Genomic DNA, 27,366 nt, shown 5'->3' on the forward strand with positions numbered 1-27,366 from the left:
CAGAAGGGACTTCTGGGGGGAGAGGAAAGCTAAGCAGTTCAGTGACTATCAGCATAATCCATGACAGGTCACAGGAGCCAGCCCAATATTATAGAGGTGGGCAGGGCTTTTTTTTGTAGCAGGAACGCCTTTGCATATTAGGCTACACCCCCCTGATGTAGCCAATCCTCCAAGAGTTTACAGGGCTCTTCTTACAGGGCCTATTGTAAGCTCCAGGAGCATTGGCTACATCAGGGGTGTGAGGCTTAGTATGCAAAGGAGTTCCTGCTGCAAAAAAAGACCTGGAGGTGGGTCTGTCACATAGATTTCTGTTAGTGCAAATGCTCAGATAACTTGATCTCCACTCTCTGTTTCTGAGGGAGAAGAATGGAATGAAGTAGACATAAGCGTGAGGCATCCATCTCACATATGACCTTGTAGATATAGTAGAAGGGAGGGGATGTAGTCTGTCTTCCACGTAACAGCATTCTTCAGAGCTGTGTAAATTGTTTATCGCTCTGGGTGTCTGTCTGTCTAGCAAGTGTGCATGTGCACAAAAGCTCATACCTTGAATTTATTTTATTCTATTTTTAACCCACCCTTCCCGTAGGGCAGGCTCAGGGAGGGTTACATCATGAAAACAATAAACAATAAAAACAATAAAAGAGCAACTTAAATATATAACATCTAAAACTACAGAATGACTGAAATGGCAGGTTCTGCTTCACAGATATGGCCTGTTGTCCAGGTCTAGTAGATCTTATAGCACTGGGATGGAATGAAGGGGGGAGGCCGGCAACAAGTGACATCCACTGCCTCAGCAGAAAGCCTGGCAAAAGAGCTCTGTTTTACAGGCCCTGCGGAACTGGAGCAGATCCTGCAGTGCCCGGATCTCCAGGGTGGGCTCATTCCACAAGGCAGGGGCCAGGGCTGAAAAGGTCCTGGCCCTCATTGAGGCCAGATGAACGTCTCTGGATGGTGGGTCTTTTTTGGTCTCTGTTGGTCTTAAAGGTGCCACTGGACTCTTCATTCTACTGCTTCAGACCAACACGGCTGCCCACCTGGAGCTATCTTCATTTTTTTTTTCTGAAGGGATAAAGAAAAATTAAAACATTTGTCTTTGATCCTATAAAAGTTCATTTTCCTTCTGATTAAAAAAAAAATTAAAACATTTTTGTGGGCCACTGAAAGTATTGTGGGCCCTGTGCCTATTGTGTATGCCCTGTGCCTACTATGCCTAATGAATAAGTCGGCCAAGCCTGTGGCAGCCATTTTGTGTCTGGGCCTGTCACGCAGTGCCATGATTCCAAAGGTTCCCACAGGTTCAGAAATATCAGGGCACCCTGGTAATTAACTGAGATGCAGATGACCCATGAACCCATCTCCCAGATTTTAGTTTGATTTAAAAATGGTCTTGTGGAAGTAGTAGGGGTGATTGGGGTCACAACACTTTACTCTAGGGGTGTTAAACATGCAGTCCATGAGCCAGATCAGGTCCTCAGAGGGCTCCTATCAGGCCTGCGAGCAACTCACTGTTGTCTGCTTCCTTCTCCCTCTTTCTTCCTTCTGCATCACAGCTTGCTTTGCCAGGCTTGCTCAGTCAAGCTACAGAGCAAAGGCTCTATTTTCTCAATTGGCTGGCCAGCGCATGAAGTAACTTATGTACAAAAGCTTGCAATGCCCAGCCATTTCATATTTTAGCCTGGATCTTAGGTTCAAAGCATTGGCCATGAGATTTCAGTAATGAATGTCAGTAAATCAAAAATAGGTGTCCAACTTACAGATACGCATCTGAACAACACCTGAACAGCATGCTCAAGATTGCTACAGCACAGACATTGTTGCCAGATTTTGATGCAATAGTTCAGAGTAAAAGGTGTCAGTTATCAAGAAGATGAAGAAGAAGATATTGGATTTATATCCCGCCCTCCACTCCGAAGAGTCTCAGAGTGGCTCACCATCTCCTTTACCTTCCTCTTCCACAACAGACACCCTGTGAGGTGGGTGGGGCTGGAGAGGGCTCTCCCAGCAGCTGCCCTTTCAAGGACAACCTCTGCCAGAGCTATGGCTGACCCAAGGCCATTCCAGCAGCTGCAAGTGGAGGAGTGGGGAATCAAACCCGGTTCTCCCACATAAGAGTCCGCACACTTAACCACTACACCAAAATGGCTCTCCAAGAGAGATAAACAAACAAAATATTGCAAGAGTGCTAATCTTTGAAGCATGTTTTTAAGTTTTTCAAGAAATCTTTAATTGTGTTCATCTATGTCCTTTATAAAGTTTATATCTCTGCTACCTGGCGTTACATTTTATGACACACATGGCCCTGCCTGACAAGATCTCATTTATGTCTGATTTGTCCCTCATAACAAAAGTTTGACACCCCTGCTTTACTCCTTTCCCCCTATGCTGTTTTCCAAAGGAAACTGCCTCTGCCCCTGAGAACCCCATAGAAAATGGGGCGGGGTGGTGGTTACTCTTAGATGACAAGCTGCCTGAAAGACATCCAAGGCCATTGTTTCAGAAGCGGGGGCTAAAGACATTTCAGTAGGGGGCGAGATCCCCAGCAAGATTCAGCGGCCTGTGCTGAGATAGATTCCAGATAAAACTGCAAAAAAAGGCAGTATATTTTAAGAGCAATCGATTTGCTGTGCTTATCAATGCAGTTGCAATGGTCATTGGTATGCATGCTTCATCCACACGCCCATTTAACTGTTTATAACTAAAGTCACTCAGGATGAAGACAGAATTGGCATTTTAATTGTGGTGGAAGAAGCGATCTAAACTCACGTTTGCTTCCCTGAAAATGCAGTCGGGACCGTGTGTTCAAACTGCTTAAATATAGCATCTCATCGGTGTGGAGCCAATGAGTAGGTCAGAAATGTAGGTTCTTCAAAACAGAGGACTCAAATAAGCCTTTTCGGACCAGTGCGGGGGGATCCAACTGGATGCACTACCAGTGCACACAATCGTCCTTTGGTCTGACTTGGGAAACAAACATAGTTCCAAGATTCAATATGAATGCATCTGTTAAAACCAGGGGTGGAATTCTAGCAGGAGCTCCTTTGCATATTAGGCCACACACCCCTGATGTAGCCAATCCTCCGAGAGCTTACAAGGCTCTTTTTTTTTGTAAGTTCTAGGAGGATTGGCTACATCAGGGGTGTGTGGCCTAATATGCAAAGGAGCTCCTGCTAGAATTCTACCCCTGATTAAAACATTTGCATCCCGCCCTTCCTCTTGCTTCAGGGTGGCTTCCAGTAATTTCTGAAATCCTCCCACCTAAACCTAAGTATTAAATAATGAGCCCTGAAGTCCTCCCCCCTTAAACAATGCCTGTTGTTCACACATACACACACCAAAAAAGAAGCAAACAGGCAGGCCTCCTGAAGATCTCAAAGAAGGAGATCCCTTATCAGGGCTCATTTTGTACCAGGAACTCCTTTGCATATTAGGCCACACTCCCCTGATGTAGCCAGTCCTCCAAGAGTTTACAGTAGGCTCGGTAATAACAACCCTGTAAGCTCTTGGAGGATTGGCTACTTCAGGGTTGTGTGGCCTAATATGCAAAGGAGTTCCTGCTACAAAATAAGCCCTACCAGACCCCAGCAGCAGTGTGCAGACCAGCTGGCTGGCAGGGGAAACCCCTCCCCTAAACAGGGGTGTCACTATGCTGTGTCCCTGACACAATGTTGTCACCCAGAAGGGACTTCATCATGTTGGGGGCACTCTGGCAATTGGGCAAACTCTATGGTTTTGAGGGCAAAAAACCCATAGAACTTCACCTAAATACCAGAGTGTCCCCATGTGATGTCCCTAATAAAATTATGTCACTTCCAGGGGATGTCATCACATTGGGGACATTGTGTGACATCCCCACCCACCCCAAGGATGCCCCCAAATCCCCCTACCGGATGGGCAAGGAGACATAGCAACCCTAGACCCCTAGAGCCAGTTTGGTATAGTGGTTAAGTGCATGGATTTTTATTTGGGAGAACTGGGCTTGATTCCCCACCCCTCCACTTGCAGCTGCCGGAATGGCCTTGGGTCAGTCATAGCTCTCACAGAGTTGTCCTTGAAAGGGCAGCTCTTGTGAGAGCTCTCTCTGCCCCAACCACTTCACAGGGTGTTTGTTGTGGGGGAGGAAGTTAAAGAAGATTGTGAGCTGCTCTGAGACTCTGAGATTCAGAGTAGAGGATGGGATATCAATCCAATATCATCATCATCATCTTCTTCTTCTTCTTCTCCTCCTCCTCCTCCTCCTTCTCTCACCTTTTCAGTGAGCTCATGCCACAGAGCCAGAGATCCAATGGAAAAGGCCCAGGCTCCCTTTGCCATCTCTCTGCCTGGCAGGAAGACAGGGAAAGGCAGGCGATCTCCTCCGCCCGCCCCCCATTTCTACACCCAGCAGGTGTTTAATTGTGTGGGGGAGCCCCAGAACTGCCTTTGCCGTTTTCCCACCTCACAGGGAGGCTGCAAAGGTGGGTGAATTGCCTTTCCCAGCATTTAAACACCTGACGGGTGTTCAAATGGGGGAAAGCCTGGGCACTGTGTTAGTCTCCCCGTGGACCGGTGGCTGGAAGTCTGGGGCCCAGGCCCGGGTCCCAACCCTGCCAATAGGAAACGCCGCACCAGGTGCTTTTCAGAAGTCCTTGTGCTAAACTTACCGACATCTGAAAGCAAACAGCAGCCGGAGGGAAAGAGTCGCACGCTCTGTGGGATTACCTAGGAAAGTACAGCAGACAGCGCGGGGAAGTGCCGGTTCCTTTTTTTGAAGACACACAGTTCTCCGTAATTGGCTTGCTTCCTGCAGTGCCATCACTTATGAAAAGATAGCCTAAGCCATGGAGCTAATGCTTTGGGATCGTTTCCACTGGCTACAGCTCGAAGGAAGAAAAATAATGTTTCGATAAGCCTCTCCGAATGAGCTGGTCTCACGTTAAAGATTATGGTGCTCGAAGATCTCACAGGAGAAGACATTCGGTAAAGCTTTAAGGCACATCAGAAATAAATAACATCAATGCAAAAGAAAGGATTCTTTAATGCACATTTTGAAGGCACCCTTTGGGTATTCCCGAGCTTTGTTTGTGTGTGTTCAGGGTCATGAAGCTGCTCTCGAATTATGGAAGCCCTATGTATTAATAACCTCCCAAATCTCCTCTCGTTAACAGCCGTGCTCAGGTCTTGCGAACTGAGGGCCATTACTTCTTCGATTGAGTCAATCCATCTCACGTTGAGTCTTCTTTTCCTGTCTTCGTTTTTTCCCCTTGTCTTCTCAAGCTTTGTACCTTGAAAAAGCTTGGCTTGAGAAGGGCAGTGCTGAACCATTCAAGGCTCAGGGTGAGGGGCAGATCGTCAGATGTTGTCATAGCCAAGAAGTGTTTCCAGAAGCATAACTAGGGTTGCCAATCCCCAGGTGGGGGCAGGGGATCCCCCAGTTTGGAGGCCCTCCCCCCACTTCAGGGTCATCAGAAAGCGGGGGGTGGGGGTGGGAAATGTCTGCTGGGAACTCTATTAATCCCTATGGAAACTTATTTCCATAGAAAATAATGGAGAATTGATCCACAGGTATCTGGGGCTCTGCAGGAGCTGTTTTTTGTGGTAGAGGCACCAAATTTTCAGTATAACATCCAGTGCCTCTCTCCAAAACAATCCCCATGTTTCAATAAGATTGGACCAGGAGGTCCAATTATATAAGCCCCCAAAGAAGGTACCCCTATCCTTCATTATTTCCTATGGAAGGAAAGCATTTAAAAGGTGTGCGGTCCCTTTAAATGTGATGGGCAGACCTTTGGAGTTCGCTTATGCTTGTCACACCCTTGCTCCTGGCTCCACCTCAATGTCTCCTGGCTTCACCCCCAAAGTCCCCAGATATTTCTTGAATTGGACTTGGCAACCCTAAGCATAACATCCAGGGCTCTTTTTCTAACAGGAGATCCTCTGCACATTAGGCAGAGGATGTAGCCAATCCTCTTGGAGCTTACAGTAGGCCCCGTACTAAGAGCCCTCTAAGCTCTTGGAGGATTGGCTACCTTCAAGGGAGCGTGGCCTAATATGCAGAGGAGCTCCCGCTAGAAAAAGAGCCCTGATGGCATCAATGACATGAAGAGATCTCAGATCCATTTTAGATGAACCACAGCTGGAGTACCATGCCACATTTTTTTTAAAAAAGTCAAGCCAAAGACAAACTGAAGATAATTCAGAAGATGGCCCCAAAGATGATAGAGGGTTTGGAGAAGAATTTAGAGAGGTATTTAGCCTTGACAGAAGGAGACTGGGGACTGGGGTGAGGATGGATGGGACACAGAGAGAAAGAGAGACTGTACTTTAATAGTGAGTATGTCTCTTTGTGATATATGGGCAGTCTCACAAATTCATATGTGACCAATCGGCCAGCCTGAGAACTCTGGCGCTCCAATCTTGCAGTTACGATCCGCTAACTCCTTGCAAACTGAACGGTGGATGGGCTGAGAAGGGTGTAACTCTGCTTAAGATTGGACTATAAATCTCCCAAGAGAAAAGCTCGGTGCAACTGCTGGCCAGATGGCTGGTTCTCTTGTCAAGACGGGCTCTGCCCATATATTTTTTCTTTTTAAAAAAGAAAATCCCAATTGACGGAACATGACCTTCTCCGGGTTCTTCTAAATCATTTTTTACTTAGCCAAATGACATACATTACAACCGAGTCATATGCCAACAGCCTGTTCTAATGTACCATTTGTCTTTCCCATAATTGATTCTCATGGAGGCCAAATACCCCCGTAGATATTCATAGGGGACTCCAGCTCTCCCTAACACAATGACATCATCATGTTTAACATGGTTCCTCTGAAGCTTGGTTCTTGATATACGAGCCTCAGCAAAAAAAAAAAAATCATTCGTCTCAAAGCCATACTTGTTCCGAGCGGTAACAGTGGGATTACAGCACACAAAAGGTGGCCACTGTGTTATCAAATCCACGTTTCCTGCACACATTGTCATGCTCTAGCCACACTATAACTCAGTATTAAACTATATTTAATGAAATCCATATCACGAATGGCTGCTTCGGCCAAAAGGAAAGTATGTAACGATGTATATGTATTGACTTTCATTGTTGGTCAATGCCGGGATTTATGGTTTCTGCAGGTAAATATCGAGCGAGGCAAACCCTTACTCAATTACGTTTGTCTCAGTCAATAAATTCAGATGTTGACTCCGGTGCGACTCAGCTTCCATCTGTTATTGTGTAGCTGGTGTTAAATGATGCCATCCTTCCAGAAATGGAGTTCTTGGTTAAGCTGACACCATTGGGGCAATCTTTTGAGACAAAGACTTTTCTTTGGGTTTCTTTGGATAACAAATGTACAACCTGCTGAACAAGCAAGGCACTGGGGATAAGAGCAGGCCCTGTTCATTGACTCAGGGACAATCCAAAGATCATCCAGAGATTGTGGGTCAAGGTGGCTCTCTGGGGTCATCCTATCCACTGCATTCACCAAAGTTGGAAGCATTTCTCCAGCATAGGGGTGGCCTAACTGGGGCTTAGGAGCCTCATGTGGCTCTTTCACATATACGGTGTGGCTCTTGAAGCCCCCACTGCTCTGTCAGCCAGCATGGAGAAGGCATCTCTCATTAAATCACTTCTCTAAGCCAAGCCAGTTGACAGCTTGGATAATGCATTTAAAGTTGCCTTCCTTCCTTCCTTCCTTCCTTCCTTCCTTCCTTCCTTCCTTCCTTCCTTCCTTCCTTCCTTCCTTCCTTCCTTCCTTCCTTCCTTCCTTCCTCTCTAAGAGCTTACAGGGCTCTTCTTACAGGGCCTACAGAAGTAGGTGGGGCTGAAAGAGGTCTGAGAGAATGGTGACTGACCCAAGGTCACCCAGCAGGCCTCATGTGGAGGAGGAGTGGGGAAATCAAACCCCATTCTCCAGATTACAGTCCACCAGTATGCCACGCTGACAGCTTTGGAGGGCAGTTCTGTCAGTCTGCAGTAAAATGGCCCAATTCAAGTCCAGCTGCACCTTAGACACCAACTAGATTTTCGGGGTCTGAGCTCCCTTCATCAAATCATTGGCCTCTGATACTGCTGGACTGGGGTCTAGAGATCCCACTGTGAACAGGACTAACCAAAGAATCATAGAGTTGGAAGGGATCTCCAGGGTCATTGAGTCCAACCTCTTGCACAATGCTCCATGCCCAGAAGATAGCAAAACCTTCCAGGATCCCTGGCCAATCAAAATTGCTGACTGACTCCAAAGTGTCAATCAGCATTTCCCTGGGTGTGTAAGAAAGGACCACAAGAATTAAGCACTGATGCAGCCCTTCCTGCCCTCCTTCTCATGATCTGCCTAATTCACAGCATCAGCATTGCTGTCAGATGGCCATCTAGCCTCTGTTTAAAAACCTCCAAGGAAGGAGAGCCCACCACCTTCCGAGGAAGCCTGTTCCACTGAGGAACTGCTCTGTCGGGAAGTTCTTCCTAATGTTTAGGTGGAAACTCTTTTGATTCAATTTCTGCCATGCACCTTTGCTTTTCATTTCCCCTTTCACTAGACTTTTCTCATAAGGCCTTGACCACCCCATCCTATAAAGATGCATTTGGTTTTTCCTACCTGCAGAACTTTACATTTATCCCTGTTAAAATTCCTTTTTCTGGTTTCAGCTCAGCTTTCCAGCCTGTCAGGAACATCCTGTATCCTGTCTCTGTTTGCTACTGTATTTCTGATCCCTCCCAATTTAGTATCATCTGCAAATTTAATGAATTCTCTCTATTCCTTCATCGAAATAATTTATGAAGATGTTGAACAAAACAGGTCCCAGGACAGATCCTTAAGGTACTCCACTTGTCACTCCTCTCCAAGAGGATGAGGAACCATTCACAAACCCTCTTTGGGTGCGATCTGTCAACCAGTTACAGATCCAGCTGACAGTAACAGGATCCAAAACACATTTTACCAGCTTGTCAATAGTATGTGGAACCTTATCAAAAGCCTTACTAAAATAAAGATAAACTATGTCAACAGCATTCCCCTGATCCAGAAAGATAGTAACTTTCTTTAAAAAAGAGATCAGGTTAGTCTGACATGACTTGTTCTTGAGAAACCTATGCTGACTCTTCATAATCACAGCCATTTTTCCAAATGCTCAAGGACACACTGTTTGATGACTTGTTCTAAAACTTTTCTAGGTATGGACGTCAAGCTGGAGAGTCTATAGTTACCCAGATCCTCCTTCTTCCCCTTCTTGAAGACGGGGACATTTACCCATCTCCAGTTTTCTGGCATCTTTCCTGTTCTCCAAGAATTGTCAAAAATAACAGCCAGAGGCTCAGAAATTACATCCGTAAGTTCTTTTAGTACCCTTGGATGCTGTTCATCTGGTCCTGAGGACTTCGTTTCATTTAAAGAAACTTGTTGTTTATGTACTGCCCCTATGCCAATCCTAGGCTGCAGCTCCCTTCCCTCATATGTTCTGCCATGTTGAGCACTGTTTCCCTCCCAAGAGAAGACTGAGGAAAAGTAGGAACTGAGCAGTTCTGCCCTTTCTTCATCACCTGTTACAATTTCACTTTCCTGTCCCTACAATGGGCCTACCACGTCCTTGCTCTTTTTCTTATTCAGTTCTTAAGAAAAGACATTCTCCCCCCCCCCTCCTTTTTGGTTGTTTTTAGCATCTCTTGCTAGCCTAAGTTCATACTGAGTTTTAGCTTTCCAAGCTCTCTGCAAGCACTGGTTATTTGTTTACACTCATCCTTGGTTATAACTCATCTTTCCATTTCCTAAACGAGTCTTTTTTTATTTCTCCTTGGGGAGCTGTTTATGGAGCCACCTTGGCTTCTTTAGGTTCCTCCCATTTTCTCTTCTCATAGGAATCATTTGTGATTGTGCCCTCAATGTGTCGCTTTTAAGGCATTCCCATCCCTCTTCAACTCCCTTCTCCTTAAGTAATTCTGACCAGCATCACTCTAAGTTTGTCAAAATTTGCTTTTCTGAAGTCCAACCTATATGTCTGGCTACATACAGCTTTCCCTTCTCCAAGACTGTAAATTCCACAATCACATGGTCATTATAACCCAGGGTGCCCACTACTTTCACCTCGGCAGCCAGCTCTTAAGTTTGGTGTAGTGGTTAAGCGTGCAGACTCTTATCTGGGAGAACTGGGTTTGATTCCCCACTCCCCCACATGCAGCTGCTGGGTGACCTTGGGTCAGTCACAGTTCTCTCAGAGCTGTTCTCTCAAGAGCAGTTCTCTCAGAGCTCTCTCACTCCCACCTACCTCACAGGTAGGGTTGTGGGGAGGGGGAGGGAATGGAGATTATAAGGTGCTCTGAGACTCCTTCAGGTAGCGAAGTGTGTGGGGTATAAATCCAATCTCTTTTCTTCTTCTAATATGTATCCCCTCCGCACATATGTATCCCCTCCGCACATCCCCTCCGCACATTTGGTAGATTAAAGCCCACGGTAAAATACGCATCCTAAATTTTATTCTGCTTGGTTTCAAAAGCAAACGAGGTCCGAAAACTGAAACAAATGTTTTTTGGGAAGCTATTTCAGAATTTCTCTTCCTTTCTTCTTTTAGCCCAATCAATACGACGCTGACACAGAAGCCTCTAGCTAGCACGTGCCACTCCAACCGCACTGAAAACGCAGAGCGGCTGGCACTTTGTCAAAAGGGACAGCCACAGGGAAGCAAAATCTGTACAGATGGATGGAACGTTTCGAGCCAAAGAGCTCTCATTAAAAATGCTTAAAAAAAAAGTATAAACTATTTCTTCCCCCCTGATTTTTATAAAACATTACCAGGATGTGAGAGAGTATGACTATACCTCTGCAAAGCTGGAAGCTAGATGGTCCATTTTTTGGAAAAAGGGTTAGAAGAGATGGTCTTTTCCTTGGTTCCAATTTTCTGGGCGGAAGAAAAGTCTGTGGAGATTTTTATGAGATATAACACTTCAGAACACAGACGAGCACATTTAAATGTGCTTCCCCACAGGGCTTTTTTTGTAGAAAAAGCCCAGCATGAACTCATTTGCATATTAGCCCAAGTCCCCTGACATTGCCATTATTTCATACAGGACTTTTGTGTAGAAAAAGCCTAGCAGGGACTCATTTGCATATGAAGCCTCACCCCCTGATGCCGAGCCAGCTGGAACTGCGTTCCTGTTCAAAAAAAGCCCTGCTTCCCCACATAAAGAAAACTTGCAGCACATGAAAAGCTGTTTATTTATGTGGTACAGTTTTATCCCACCTTTAGTTGTTGGAATATAGCAAAGTCATGTGATACAAAAAAGTAGAAGAAAAAAGATCCTGCAGGGGGCAGCAAGTTCAAGCTAGACAGTACCTTCTTTCTAAGAGGGGCTTCTCCTTGTCTGTCTCCAGAATGCTATTCTTCGGCTTTTCTTCTAGAATAATTTAGAATTCTCCCTCAGCTAAAAAGACAGGTAGGTTTTTCTCTTCCCTTTCCTATCCAGCTTGTTAGTTCCTAAATAAAGTGCTCTTCGCTTTTAATTAGTTCAGTGTCCTGACTATTGCTGTGGACCTGGATCCCCGCCCCCCCACTCCCTGGAATGACAGTTCATCTCCAGAATTAGGGTTGCCAAGTCCAATTCAAGAAATATCTGGGGACTTTGGGGGTAAAGCCAGGATACTTTGGAGGTGGAGCCAGGAGACATTAGGGGTGGAGCCAAGATCAAGCCTGTGACAAGCATAATTGAACTCCAAAGGGAGTTCTGGCTACTACATTTAAAGGGATGGCACACCTTTTCAATTCCTTCCTTCCATAGGAAATAATGAAGGATAGGGGCACCTTCTTTTGGGGCTCATAGAATTGGACCCCCTGGTCCAATCTTTTTGAAACTTGGGGGGTATTTTGGGGAGAGGCAGTAGATGCTATTCTGAAAATTTGGTGCCTCTATCCCAAAAAACAACCCCCAGAGCCCCAGATACCCGCGGATCAATTCTCCATGATTTTCTTTTTTTTTTTTGAGGGTTAAAACAATTTTATTTAGTAACATATGGTAACAAATTATATTTCTTGCATCATTAATATTTTCTTTTATCAATCCCATATATTACTTTCTACCCACCCCTCCCCCCGTTACTTGACCCCCGCCGGTGTTATTTACTTAAAGTACTAATGTTTAAAGGTACCCTTAACTAATAAAAACAAACGTTAATATTCTTCTTTTTTCTAAGACTTAATCATTATCAAAAATTGTCCAATGTCCTTTTATTTTCCACTCTTTTTCTACATAACTTCTGAACTTTTTCCACTCCATCTTAAACACTTCTAAATCATAGTCTCTTAAAATTCTTGTTAATTTATCTATTTCACTCCATGTCATAACTTTTACAATCCAATTCCATTTCTCTGGTATTTTTTCTTGCTTCCACAACTGCGCATATAATGTCCTAGCAGCTGAAAGCAAGTACCAAATTATAGTTCTATCTTCTTTTGGAAATTTTTCCATTTGTAATCCCAACAGAAAAGTCTCTGCAACTTTCTTAAATTCATATCCCAAGATCCTAGAAATTTCTTGTTGAATCATCTGCCAATACTTTTTTGCTCTTTCACAAGTCCACCACATATGGTAGAAAGAACCTTCATGTTTTTTACATTTCCAACATCTGTCTGGCATCTTATTATTCATCTTTGCTAATTTCTTAGGAGTCATATACCATCTATACATTTTAAAACAGTTCTCTTTAATACTATGACATGTCGAAAACTTCATAGAGTTCTTCCACAAATATTCCCAAGTTTCCATCTGTATTTCTTTATTTACATTAATTGCCCACAATCATTTGAGATTTCACTACTTCATCTTCCGTAGACCATTTTAAAAGTAATTTATATAATTTTGAAATTAATTTTTCGTTGTCTCCAAGCAGAACTTTTTCCATTTCTGTTTGCTCTTTTCTTATTCCTTCAGTTTTAATGTCATTCTCCACCAAACTCTTTATTTGTTGCATTTGAAACCAATCATATTTATTATTCAGTTCTTCAGCAGTTTTCAATTCTATTTTACCACTTTGTATTTTTAATAGTTGATTATATGACAGCCACTTTTCTTCTTTAATTATGTTTTCTGTGTCCTTTATAAAGTTTATGTCTCTGCTACCTGGCATTACGTTTTGTGACACACGTGGCCCGGCCCGACAAGGTCTCATTTATGTTAGATCTGGCCCTCATAACAAATGAGTTTGACACTCCTGCTTTACATGTTTTTAATATTACAGACTTCTTGTTTGTTGTTCTTTGTCCACGTTTTGTTTCTAAGTTTTATCTGCTCAATTGTGATAAACTGTGGCCACAAACAATAAACTTTTGACTGACCTGAAGTTAAAACATAGAGTTTTGGGTGAATCCTAGAGTGTCGTGCCAATGTGATGACATCACTTCCAGTTTGTGCTATAAGTGACATTGCAGCCTTGATTCAATGCTGATCAGATAGGTTCCCTTCCTGCCCCCCCACTCTTGCTGGGAGTCAGCACTGCACTGGCAACCCTATGTCTGGCCCACTAGTGGAACTGGTTTCCTAAGGGGTGGTGGACTCTTTCATGATGGAGTTCTTCAAGCAGAGGCTGGAAAACCATCTGTTGGGAATGTTCTAGCTTTGAATTTCCTGCACCAAGCAGAGAGTTGGCATCGAAGGCCTACGTAGCCCCTTACCACTCTAGGACTCTAGCTCTATAAAAGTGAAGAAAAGTTCTTCTGATTTTGTGCCCTGAATTTTCTGATGTTTGCTTCAAAGTCTAGATAAACTGTCCCTTCAAAGATGGAATATAAAATTCCATTAACTGATTTCTTTGACTCCTAACTTCAGAGTTCGCCTTTACCATCTGATGAAGCAGGAAACAGCCTGTAAAAGAAAACTTAAACTCTTTCAATAGAAAAAATAATTTAAACTGGGCTCTTTTAATGCTTCTTAAAAAGCTACCATTGAATACGTTCCATAGATACTTGCCCTTCTTATGAAATCATGCTGAATGGACCACATAGATTGGAAATATGTATCTTGTGTGGGCTTCACAACAGATCGCTTTCAATGCCTTCATCTCTACAAGACAATGTGAGGGCCACCTCAGTTTCCTCCACCCCCCTCCCCAAAAAATCAACAGATTCATAGCTGTTAGGTTGTTGCCATGGAGGCAAGATAAGGCCAGCAATGTTTCTAGTAAGCCTGAGGTGGCTACTTGTATACTGTACATTTTGCTGTTTCCAGAACCATACTTCCAATTAGATAGATCCAAATGAGCAGCCGTGTTGGTCTGAAGCAGTAGAACAAAGCAGGAGTCAAGTAGCATTTTTAAGACCAGCAAAGTTTTATTCAGAATGTAAGCTTTCGTGTGTTCTAAGCACACTTCATCAGACAAGGAATCAGGTACAGTGAGTCAGGTACAGTGAGCAGAGCTACAAGATGATGAAGTGCGCCTAGAGCACACGAAAGCTTGCATTCTGAATAAAACTTTGTTGGTCTTAAAGATGCTACTTGACTCTTGCTTTGTTCAAACTTTAATTTCTGAGGTAAATTTTGAAGGAGTACTTGCACTACAAACATAAACTGGTTGAATAATCAGTCTTCCAGCCACCAAAAGAACCAGGAGAGTTGTAATTATATAGAATAGAGAAGAATCTTAAATGTAAATAAAGCTGGGTCACTGGTGATCAAAATCAAGGAAAATCATGTAATAGTATTCCCTATTAGTACATATGGGCAGGGCTTTTTCTGAGCAAGAACACTCAGTTCCAGTGTCACGGTCTGGGGCCGGGTCAGGCAAAGTCCAGGGGCAGTCCAAGGTCTGTAGCCGGTGAGCAAAGAGGGTCCAAGGCACCAAAACCAAATCACAGTCCAGGTATCGCAGGTCAGAGGTTCAGAAGCCGAAGTCAGGGGGTCCAGAAGCCAAAGTCAAAAGCCGAAGTGGATGCTAGAACGTCAGGTAAGTGACTAGTTGCTTCCACAAAGCCTCCTCCCAAAGCCCACAGCTCCTCCTCCCCAAAGCTTCCTCCCAAAGCCCACAGCAATTAGCCCCATTTGGGCTAATTGCTGGCTCAGAGAGGCAGCCAGGATCCTGCTAAGACTCAAGCATCCTCACTCCTAGAAGGGCCAGAATCCTTTCAAAACTCAGGGCTCAGGGAGCGTCTTGCTCGTGAGCGTGCCGCCCTCCTCCGATCCCTGAGGTCCTGACAAAGGCGGTCACGCACATGAGCCACCCGAGAGGGCGAGGCAGAGGGGCTTGGATCTTCTCCAGCAGGAGGCAGGGGCACTGGTGCAGGTGGCAGGGGAACAGTTTCTTCTGCAGGCTCAGCTTCTTCTGCAGGGTCCCCAGTACCCATGACATCCAGCTGAATTGATGTCAGGGGGTGTGGCCTAATATACAAATGAGTTCCTGCTGGACTTTTTCCTACAAAAAGCCTTGTGTGAAACAATGGTGATGCCAGGGGGTGTGGCCTAATAGGCAAATGAGTTCCTGCTGGGCTTTTTCTACAAAAAACCCCCTTGCAAATGGGTGTAAAAGTTGGACCGTGAAGAAAACTGAGAAGAAGAACTGAGAAGAAAGCTGAGAAGAACACTGCATTTGAAATGTGTTGTTGGAGAAGAGCTTTACAGATACCATGGTCTGCCAGAAAAGACAAATCAGTGGGTTCTAGACCAATCGAGCCTGGATTCTCCTTAGGAACTAAATTGACTAAACCGAGGCTATTCTAGCTTTGTCTCATTATGAGAAAGCAAGAGTCAACGTAAAAGACAATAATGAGATGGACAACATGACAAAATGAGATGGATTGACCCTATCAAGGAACCTGTGGCCCTCAGTTTGTAAGACCTGAACAAGGCTGTTAACAAGAGGACATTTTGAAGGTCATTAATTCACATGGCCGCCATAGGTCAGAAGCAACTGGATGGCACTCAATGCACACAGGAAAGAAGAAGATGATATTGGATTTATATCCCGCCCTCCACTCCAAATTTCAGAGCGGCTCACAATCTCCTTTATCTTCCTCCCCCACAACAGACACTCCGTGAGGTGGGTGGGACTGAGAGGGCTCTCACAGCCGCTGCCCTTTCAAGGACAACTCCTGTGAGAGCTATGGCTGACCCAAAACCATTCCAGCAGCTGCAAGTGGAGGAGTGGTGAATCAAACCTGGTTCTCCCAGATAAGAGTCCGCACACTTAACCACTACAGCAAACTGGCTCTCTCAAGAAGAAGCTCAAAGAGAATATCTAGAACCCTTACAAAGCTATCCCTTTAACTGTCCCTTGGAGAAAGCTCCATTCAAATTTGGATATATTTTTTACATGCCAGACCAAGAACTGCTTTCTGCTTGGGTCACCTCACTTGTGAACGCTTCCGATAAGCAAGAAAGGAGAGAACAGTTTTCAAAATGTACACATCTGAAATGCAAAATGCCGACTTGATTTAAGTGCCACTTGTGTAAACAGCCTCAGACTGATTTACAATGAGGGGAGGATTAGGCTGGGGGCCAAGCCAAACAACCGTTCCTCTTGTGGCGTGACAGCCACTTCAGCGTGGCTTGGACCCATGCTGCTCCAGGACTCTGTGTAAACAGGCACCCATACGGGTGGGATGTTCCTACGGCAGTTACCTCACTCTAGGAAAGCAATTGTGTCGCTCGGCCTACCCACAGAAGGCTTGTTTGTACTTGTTTTGGCAGGCCAATATGTGGCAGGCCAAGAAAGGTTGTTATGCTGCAAAGGTAATCTGTGAGTCCATTGCTTCTGATGGGTGGCCAACATATCAAAGCAAAACCTTTGATTATCGGGTAAGAAATACGCCAAGCCAGAATGCCGGGCAATAATGGGGAGCCTTATGTGAGAGCAAAGTACATTTCAAAAGGCTGTTAGTAAGCCAGGATAGACGGATACTAACAATACTGATCTGCTTTCTTAAAAGGAGGACTAAACCATTCAAACAAGGAACCCACTCCTTATTAAGGCAGAATTAAAATGGTGGCAGGAGGTTTTCAGAGTGCTGTGAAAAGTGTTCTCAGCCTGTTTTTGAACTTGGGGAGGGGGGGTTGTAATGAAAGGACAAAACTACTCACAGGTTGACAAACAGGAAAGAATTAGATTTTTGTGGGAGTCAATGTTTGTGATATCTTGCTGCCACCTGGCATTCCCGGGAGGATTTGAGGGGAGATACAGGGGTGCTGGCATCATGCTGGCATGCAATGTCACTTCTGGCAAAACCTGGAAGTGATGTGTTGACACTGAGGGACAAAGTAAAATCATAGAATTATAGAGTTGGATGGGGTCATACAGGCCATCTAGTCCAACCCTGTGCTCAGTGCAGGATCAACCTAGAGCAGCATTTCCCATTGGCAGGGTTGGGACCCGGGCCCTGGACCTCTGGTCATCAGTCCGTGGGGAGACTAACATAGCACCCAGACTCCCCCCCCCCATTTAAAAACCCGTCAGGTGTTTAAATGCAGAGAAAAGCAACTCACCTGCCTTTGCAGCCTCCTGTGAGGCGGGAAAATGGCAAAGGCAGTTCCCGGGCTCCCCCACCCACTTAAACACCCACCGGATGTTGAAATGGTGGGGGTGGGGGGAGAGGAGATCGCCTGCCTTTCTCGTCTCCCTGCCAGGCAGGGAGATGGCAAAGGGAACTTCAAGCTTCCCCCCCTTTTAAACACCCCTGGCAAAGTGTTTAAATGGTGTGTGTGTGGCAGATTGTCTGCCTTTGCAGTATCCCCAGCAGGTGGGGAGATATCATTTCTTGTCTCCCGGCTCCATCCCCAAAGTCTCCTGGCTCCACCCCCAAATTTTACTGGGCCAGGAAGGGGAAAAGTTTGGGAAACCCTGGCCTAGAGCATCCCTATAGAATCACAAAACCACAGTGTTAGAGGGGGCCATACAGGGTTGTAGGGTTTTCCAAAACTCTGTGGTTAAACCATAGAGTTTTGGAAAGTCTCCCCTCATCATCATATCACTTCTCATTTTCACAGGAAGTGATGTCTTACACTATCAATGCTGGGCTGCTTACCCAATTTCCCACAGTTTTTCTCCTACTAGCCTTTGAGGTGCCAGCAGGCCATCGGTGAGATTGCCTGGGAGACCTGGCATAATTAGTGGTAACCACATTCTCCATCCTCAACACCTATTCTCTTAGCATCCATATTTCCTATTGCTTCTTGAAAAGTCATGGGTCAGACACTATAGTGATCCCAGCATAGCTCTTTTATTAGCAAAAATCCAACTGAAAACACGCGTAGCTAGCTGCAACTATATACACAGAAACTCCACTCAAACCACACCTTCAGCAATAAAAAACCCAATAGAAAAGCAGGCACTCAGAACCCTCATTTACATGGGCTTCATTCAAATGGATATTACCTAATTGGCTGGCTCGGCAAGGACAGCCACTCTGAGTGTAGCTGCAAGGAGCCTCTCAAACAATGGGCTTCATTCAATGGGATACTGCCTGATTGGCTGGCTCAGCAAGGGCAGCCAATCTGAATGCAGTTGCAAAGGGTCTCTCCAACAAAGGGTATTAATGGCTGATAAAGCCAGCTGAAGGAAGAGTGCCCCAGTACTTCCAGATGGTGCCGGAAGAAGGGGCGGGCCTTGGACGGTCAGGGAGTTTAGCCTAGCCTAGCCTCTTTTAGCCCAGGGACAACCAAAAGATTTTGAGAACTTGATTGGAGTGCTCTCTGGGGAACATATGGGGCAAGGGAGGCCCACAGACCTTTGAAGGTTAATACCAGGACCTTGAAAGGGATTCAGTATGCAATGGGTCTAGAATGCGGCGTTGCAAGTCCTGGCAGGAACACCACAGACGGCACATATACAACCAGTGCTGTGCCAACCACACTGGCTTCTGGTTGAGTACTGAGTCAGATTTAAATTATTGGTTTTGACCTTCAAAGCTTTGAGTGGTCTGGGACCAACGTACCTGCGGGACTGTCTTCTCAGCTATGTCCCTGGTAGAGCTTTATGCTCCACTGGCAGCAATTAGCTAGTGATCCCTGACTCTAAAGAAGCCCAGCTGTCCTTGACAAGGACCAGAGATTTTTCAGCTCTGGCTCTGACCCGGTGGAACTCTCTGCCAGAGGACATCCGGGCCTTGTAGGATCTTATGCAATTCTGCAGGGTCTATGGCAGAGATGTTCTGCCAGGCAGCTGGCACTTCTTCTTTCCTTTCCTTCTCCCCTGAAGATTTTCCCTCCCCCCCCCCCTCCCCGTATGCTCCAATATTCTGGACAAAGAACAAAATCACCAGTTCGCCATTGAGGTTTTAGAAACTTACTGTTTTAATCTGTATTATTGTATTGTTTTCGTCGATACGTTGCTTTCACTCATTGTAGGTTGCTCATCGAATGCATAGATAAGTAATAAATAAATAAATATTTTATCCTCACAATAGCCTTGTGAAGTAGAATAGGCTGAGGAACTGGCTGAAAGTTATCCAGTGACTTCCAGGGCAAACAGGGATCTGATTTTTGGGCTGCTTTCATATAGGGATTTCCCATGTTTCAATAATCCAACTCATGCATTTTTCCTGTTTCCACATGATATCCTGCATTCCCCAATCTTGGGCAGCCCATTTCCCCCCCCCCCCCCCGAATTTTTAAAAAAAAAAATCCAGGGAAAACTGATTTTTTTTACCTGCATGGAGTTGCCAGAGTGTTCTTTTCCATATGTCCAGAAGGGAAGGCCCTGTGGCACAGAGTGGTAAGCTGCGGTACTGCAGTCCAAGCTCTGCTCACGACCTGAGTTCGAACCCCGGTGGAGGCTGGGTTCAAGTAGCTGGCTCCAGGTTGACTCAGCCTTCCATCCTTCTGAGGTCGGTCAAATGAGGACCCAGCTTGCTGGGGGGAAAGTGTAGATGACTGGGGAAGGCAATGGCAAACCACCCCATAAAAAGTCTGCCAAGAAAATGTCATGATGTGACGTTGCCCCATTGGCAGGCAACGACTCGGTGTTTGCATGGGGTACTACCTTTACCTTTTTAGGGTTACCAGATCCAGGTTGGGAAACTCCTGGGGAGGACAGGGACCTCAACCAGGTACAATGCCATAGAGCAGCGGTCCCCAACCTTTTTGGCACAAGGGACCGGTTTTGTGGAAGACAATTTTGCCACGAACTGGGGGGTGGGATGGTTTCTGGATGATACAATTGTCTGTGCACTTTATTTCTATTAGTTGGGTGTGGTGGTTAAGTGTGCAGACTCTTATCTGAAAAGAACCCAGTTTGATTCCTCACTCCTCCACTTGCAGCTGCTGGAATGGCCTTGGGTCAGCCATAGCTATCGCAGGAGTTGTCCTTGAAAGGGCAGCTTCTGGAAGAGCTCTCTCAGCTCCACCTACCTCACAGGGTGTCCGTTGTGGGGGTGGAAGGTAAAGAAGATTATGAGCCACTTTGAGTCTCTGAGATTCAGAGTGGAGGGCAGGATATAAATCCAATGTCGTCATCTTATTATTACTACAGTGAAATATATAATGAAATAATTATACAACTCACAGCCCAGTTGCTAACAGGCCACGGACCAGGACCGGTCCACGGCCCGGGGGTTGAGAACCCCTGCCATAGAGTCCACCCTTCAACGCATCCATTTTCTCCAGGGGAACTGAACTAAGTCTGCCAAGAAAACTTTAGATTCTTGGGACGACACTCCACAGGTTGGTAACAACTCGGTGCTTGCACAGGGGACTACATTTTTTTTTTTAAATTATGCATCTCGGAAAAATGGTTTTTGTCTCAGAATTGTCAGTGGATGAATGTTTTAGCAGAGGGTCTAAGGATTTTGCAGTAAAAAAACCCCACAGGATCAGAGAGGACCTAAGGAAAAAAGCATTTGATATTAGACGAAGAAGGAGAGTTTGACTGGCAATCTCCGATGAATTGCTATCCAGGGGGAACCCAGGTTTGTGTCCCATAACAGCTGTGTAAAACAGGCAAGATGTGTGTGTGGGCGTTGTTATGGCAAAGTGACATAGACATTCTAAAAATAAATAAATAGCTTCCAGCCATGCAGCCTTCTGCATCACAGTGCAGCTCTAGTAATAATGCTTAGCATTTACAGACTATTTAACGCACGTTAATCTCAGAGATTGCTTTTAACAACCCTTCTCATGTTATGGACCAAGTTTTTCCCAGATGCAGGATTGAGAGACAGCTTCCCGTACAATATAGGACATCTCCCAACAGAACTAAAAGACTTAGAGTTAAAACATTTGGTTTTTTTGAGTGGTCATGAGTTCATGACTGGGGCCAAGAGTTTAAAACAGGATTTTCCAGATTCTGGGCTATTTATGCAGTGTTGATAATCTCCACACACACACACACACACACCGCCCATTCAGCTGCATGTAGATTGACAAGGCAAAGTCCATGTGCTGGGGAATATTGTACCGCTGAACTCAATTTCCTCCTAGATTTTCCCATCCACATAATTTTTTTTTTTTTGTAGCAGGAACTCCTTTGCATATTAGGCCACACACCCCTGATGTAGCCAACCCTCCAAGAGCTTACAGGGCTCTTCATACAGGGCCTACTGTCAGCTCTTGGTGGATTGGCTACATCAGGGGTGTGTGGCCTAATATGCAAAGGAGTCCCTGCAACAAAAAAAGGCCCAGATTTCAGGAAGGTAGCCATATTGGTCTGTAGTAGAAGAGCTAGGTTTGAATCCAGTAGTGCCTTAGAGACCAACAACATTTTTGAGGTATGACCTTAAGAGAGTCATAGCTGTCTGATAGTGGGAGCTGTGACTCTTGGAAGCTTATCCTCCCAAAATGTTGTTGGTCTCCACTCCCCAGGGCTTTTTTTGAGAAGGAATATACAGGAACGCAGTTCCTGGCTTGGTGTCAGGGAGTAATAATATGTAAATGATTTCCTGCTGGACTTTTTCTACAAAAAAGCCCTATGTGAAACAATGGTGACAACAGGGGTGTGGCCTAATATGCAAATGAGTTCCTGCTGGGCTTTTCCTACAAAAAATGGCCTGTTGGTCCTTGAGGTGTGACTGGACTCAAATCTAGCCACATAGGAGATGGTTCTGCTCTTTCCACCAATTCCTGATATCAGTGGCAGCTTCCTTCTGTGATCGGCATTTACTTGTTCTAAATGCAAGCAGATTTGCACAACTGCTCCACGGCTACTCAGGTTGCCAAGTCCAATTCAAGAAATATCTGGGGACTTTGGGGGTGGAGCCAGGAGATCTTTGGGGTGGAGCCAGGAGACATTGGGGGTGGAGCTAGGAGCAAGGGGTGACAAGAAGGATTGAACCCCAAAGGGAGTTCTGGCCATCACATTTCAAGGGGCCGCACACCTTTTAAATGCCTTTAAATGAAAGATAGGGCACCTTCTTTGGGGTCTCATATAATTGGACTCCCTGGACCAATCCTTTTGGAACTTGGAGGGTACTTTGAGGAGAGGCAATGGATGCTATGCTGCAAATTTGGTGACTCTGCCTCAAAACACAGCCCCCCAAGAGCCCCAGATACCTTTGGACCTATGGAATCAGTCTCCATAGGGAATCATGGAGCACCCAGCAGACATTTCCCTCCCCCCTGCTTTCTGATGACCCTGAAGCGGGGGGAGGGCTTCCAAACCGGGGGATCCCCTGCTTCCATCTGGGGATTTTAGCAACACAAAAAGTAACATGGAAAGGGAAAGAGAAAACAAGCCCTAAGGCATTCATGAAAAACCAGCCTCAATTATGAAAATATAAAGTTTATCAAACAATTTAAGCAAAGGTGCAAAAAATCACCCGGAAACCAAATGTCCTTTCAATTCATAATAGAAGTTCATAGTCTTTATGGTGGAGATCCGGGAAAGAAGTTGGCAAAGCTGTGAATGGAGAGTCCGATGCTTCAGAGATTTCTTTCAACACATGCCGGTGTAGGGGCAATTGGCAGCCCAGCACGAACTGTTTGTACTCTGCAGAATATTTGAGCTTTGTGCCTCTTGTAAAATTTTGAATGTATTTTGAAGCTTGTAAAAGCTTTTGGTGAAACATGGGAATACGCGCCTCCCTGTTGCGTTCTCGTGCTGGGCTGCCAATTGCCCCTACACCGGCATGTGTTGAAAGAAATCTCTGGAGCATCGGACTCTCCATTCACGGCTTTGCCAACTTCTTTTCCCGGATCTCCACCATAAAGACTATGAACTTCCATTATGAATTGAAAGGACATTGGGTTTCTGGGTGATTTTTTGCACCTTTGCTTAAATTGTTTGATAAACTTTATATTTTCATAATTGAGGCTGGTTTTTCGTGGATCCCTTAGGGCCCATCTGGGGATTGGCAGCCCTAAAGGCTACACTGCTGTCCAATGGAACCAACCTCTAGGTACGCCAGCCTTCAGATAGGAACTGGGGATCCCCTGGAATTCCAGTTTATCCCCAGACTATTGAGATCAGTTCCCATGGAGAAAATGGAGGCTTTGGAGGATGGACTGTAGGGCATCGTATCCCTCCCCTGAGGTCCTCTCCAAGGCTCCATCCCCAAATCTGCAGGAGTTTCTCAGTTTGGATCTGGCATCCCTACCCTCCACCCCCATCCCGTGCTGGTGGGCAGGGAGGATGTGGCAACCCAACCCACAACAGTGAGAATCTTGGTGGAGGAACTAGCTAAAGCTCTGGAGCTATGCCCACTTGCAAGAGAAAGGACCACAAAGTATTTGCTGTGACGGAGGAGACAGATTTTTGTAGCAGGAACTCCTTTGCCTGTTAGGCCATGCACCCCTGATGTAACAAGTCCTCCTGGAACTTACAGTAGGCCCTGTACTAAGAGCCCTGTAAGCTCTTGGAGGATTGGCTAAGTTAGGGGCTTGTGGCCCAATAGGTAAAGGAGTTCCTGCTACAAGAAAAGCCCTGATGTACTCTATCAAGGTAGAAACACAGATCCTGAGCGGAAATGGTTGGGGCCTGGAGATACAGATGCTGGCCTCCGGGGAAGGGGGGGAGAGAGGTCACTTGTAGGATTAAGACAGCACAAATAACTGACCAAATAACTAAGAATGTATTGGAACAAAATCATACAAATAAGTTCAATAGAAGACTAAGTAGCAATAACAATTCTCCAAAAGTTTCACAAATTCCATCAAGGGAGTCCCAATGAACAGGAGATCGACTTGATTATTCCTGCTTCGAATCCTCTTCTAGCATAGGGGGCTCCAACCACAGATCTCAACCAAAGGCAAAAGCTCGGAAAAAAAATATCAAAGCGTTTCTGATGCATCAATGTGTTGGAAAAGTTGCGAAACCCACAAGATTCTTGTTCAGTGCGTCCAAAGACGGCACGTAGAATTCCCAATGGACCGATGGGACCAGAAAGTCTCCAGTAAGATTTCAAAATGGCACTTAAACTCCGAAAGGCTCAAGAATACAGAGATCAGGTTGTTCTCCTGGAGAAAATGGATGCTTTAGAGGGTGGGCTCCATGGCATTGAACCCCACTGAGGTCCCTGTCCTCCGCAGCCTCCATCCCCAAATCTCCAGGAGTTTCCCAACCTGGAACTGGCAACTCTACCCTGCCTCTGCTGCCAGTGGCCAGGGGGAATCCGGCAACCCTACCTGGAGGTCTCCTAGAATTATAGCCGATCTCCAAACAGAGACCATTCCCCTTGGAGAAAATGGTTGCTTTGGAGGGTGGATTAGGTGGCATTGTACCCCACTGAAGTTCCTTCCCACCAAGCTCTGCCCTCACCAGCCCCCCCCCCCCTTTCAAATCTCCAAGAATTTCCCAACCCTTGTCAACCTTAGGGATAGCTAAGCACATAATAAAAACCCTGATCGGAACATGAGTCTCTGCTATCTGATAGGCTGTATTCTACAACACCCAGAATGGAGATTCCGGGAAGTCTCCAAGCAAAACAATGTCTCTGCCCCGTTTATCTCTTGCAGTTGACACTCAAGGGTACCCTGCCTCTCCGCATGGATGCCACACTGCGTAGAGTTGCTGGTGTATCAGTTGATCTTTGACTACTTTGAATCAGTCTTTGCTGCTGCTTTCGCACATTTGCATTGTTATCTTGTTTATTCTGAGATGTATTTCTAAAACAACATTGCAGCCAGCCTTCAGTCCTTTCAAAGGAAAAAGGGGTATCACCGCAGTGCTTTTTTTTAACAGGAACTTCTTTGCATATTAGGCCACACAACCCTGATGTAGCCAATCCTTCTGGAGCTTACAGTAGGCCCTGTAAGAAGAGCCCTGTAAACTCTTGGAGAATTGGCTACATCAGGGGTGTGTGGCCTAATATGCAAAGGAGTCCCTGTTACACAAAAAAGCCCTGGGTATAGGGATGCCAGATACCAGGTGGAATCTGGGGAATCTCCAGAATTACAGCTAATCTCCAGTTCCCCTGGAAACAATGGATGCTTTGGAGGGGGGACTCTAGGGCATTGTATCCCATGGAAGTCCCTATCTTCCCCAGACTCCATTGCAGTGCCTGTGGACATCATTGTGGAAGGAAGGAAGGAAGGAAGGAAGGAAGGAAGGAAGGAAGGAAGGAAGGAAGGAAGGAAGGAAGGAAGGAAGGAAGGAAGGAAGGAAGGAAGGAAGGAAGGAAGGAAGGAAGGAAGGAAATGCAACTGTAGCAGCTTTTGCTTCACTAGCTGGAGGGGATTACAAAATAGCAGGCCTAAGACCACACACACACCATGGAGTAACATTTGCAAATCTCCATTCCAACTCATATCTGATGAAGGGAGCATTGGCTCTTGAACACTTCTACCCAGGGGTGGAATTCTAGCAGGACCTCCTTTGCATAATAGGCCACACACCCCTGATGTAGCCAATCCTCCAAGAGCTTACAAGGCTCTTTTTTGTAAGTTCTTGGAGGATTGGCTACATCATGGGTGTATGGCCTAATACGCAAAGGAGCTCCTGCTGGAATTCTACCCCTGCTTATACCCCCAAACCTGCTTGGTCTCCAAGTTGCTACTGGACTTGAATCTAGCTGGTTTGCAACCAACTGGCAAGCATAACGAGGAAACAACGAGAAAGTGATGACATCATCTCGAATCACAATGATAACCGTGTGTACAAATGGTGGCCACACCAAATTCAACTCCTGTGGAGCCCATCCAGTCATTTGCAGTAGTGGAAGCTATGATTCTTCCCTCTGGGGTGTGCAATCCCTTTGTGCTAGGCTTTCAGTAGCCAATGTCCAGAAAATAAGCCAACAGAGTGCTTAATAGTGAGCACGATGTCTGTCTTCAGGTGCAAGCATGCTGTGAAATTTGGGACAGACTCTTTTTTTTGCCCCTTGCCAACTGTTGTTGAATAGAAATGCCGTATTGAGTGGCTCTCTGGGTAGGCTACTGTGGAATGGCCGGGGGAGGGTAGATGGCTTGCATATTTTATCTGGTGCATAATGCTCGTTCAAATGCACTTGGGTTACTATGGTGACCAAGGGACCGATGCTCCTCAGAGTTTGCGACATAATTCTTCAGAAGAAGGATTTAGGGATGCAGAACAAAACATGGCAGGGAAGCATCAAACCTAATAAGTCTCTGGTCTGAAAAGAAGCCAGATTTCTGTTTAGACACCATGGCGTTCGTTCGTTTTCGGGGCCTGGGAAAGATTCCAATTCCGAAACCAGGCCTTTTCATTATGGCTTCTTGTTATTTGCTCAAAGGGTTCCCCCTCCACAGTCAAATAACTCTGTTTTTCTCACCTGGGTAGAAAACGAACCCGCTGTCCTTCGAACAAACAGATAAAGGGGAAGAGTTTGAGTCCCTCCCGGTCCCTTCCCTCATTTAAACAACATCCCTTTGTACCTGATTTATAATAACACTGATGGAAAACAGCATGAATATTGAGCAAGATGCCAGAAAGAATCTTAAACTACCCCACAGTGTTTTTATCGAGCTGTGTGAATAGCAGCTGAAGAGACGGTCGCGTTAATCAAAGCAACCGGTGGCCGGAGGCTTCTTGCTGAAAAAAGATGTTGCTGAAGGGGTTTCTTCCTCCACCTCTCCTCACAATATGTTTTAAAATAATTTTCTTCTCTCCTTGCAGTTGTTTAAACTTCCTCGGATAGAAAAAACTAGGTTTCTTTTTTGCCTTAAAATAAAGGGGGGGGGGACAAACCAAAGATCTTTTAGAAGAGTTTTTTTTTTAAAAAAAGATGTTTTTTAAAAGGAAGAAAAGCAATATTTGTTGCCTAACAACAAAGCGCAACATATCTTTAATGCAGAGTGCTACAAAAAATGAAACGAAGTCTCATACGGAGATTGATTACACATGTGGCAATTGGCAGTTTGATCACATCTCATGGCAAGCGGGTTAGGAGAAGATGGAATAATTTATCCGCAGTCCAATTTGTAGTACGTCCTAAAGGCTACAAGTGACATTGAAACCCAATTTGGCTAGCTGGCTGGTTCTAAACGGAGGCTGGCCTGCAGAACTCAACATGATCTCACACATGAAACCTGCACCA

Source organism: Heteronotia binoei, chromosome 16 (assembly GCF_032191835.1).
Source record: "Heteronotia binoei isolate CCM8104 ecotype False Entrance Well chromosome 16, APGP_CSIRO_Hbin_v1, whole genome shotgun sequence".
NCBI classification, from domain to species: domain Eukaryota; kingdom Metazoa; phylum Chordata; class Lepidosauria; order Squamata; family Gekkonidae; genus Heteronotia; species Heteronotia binoei.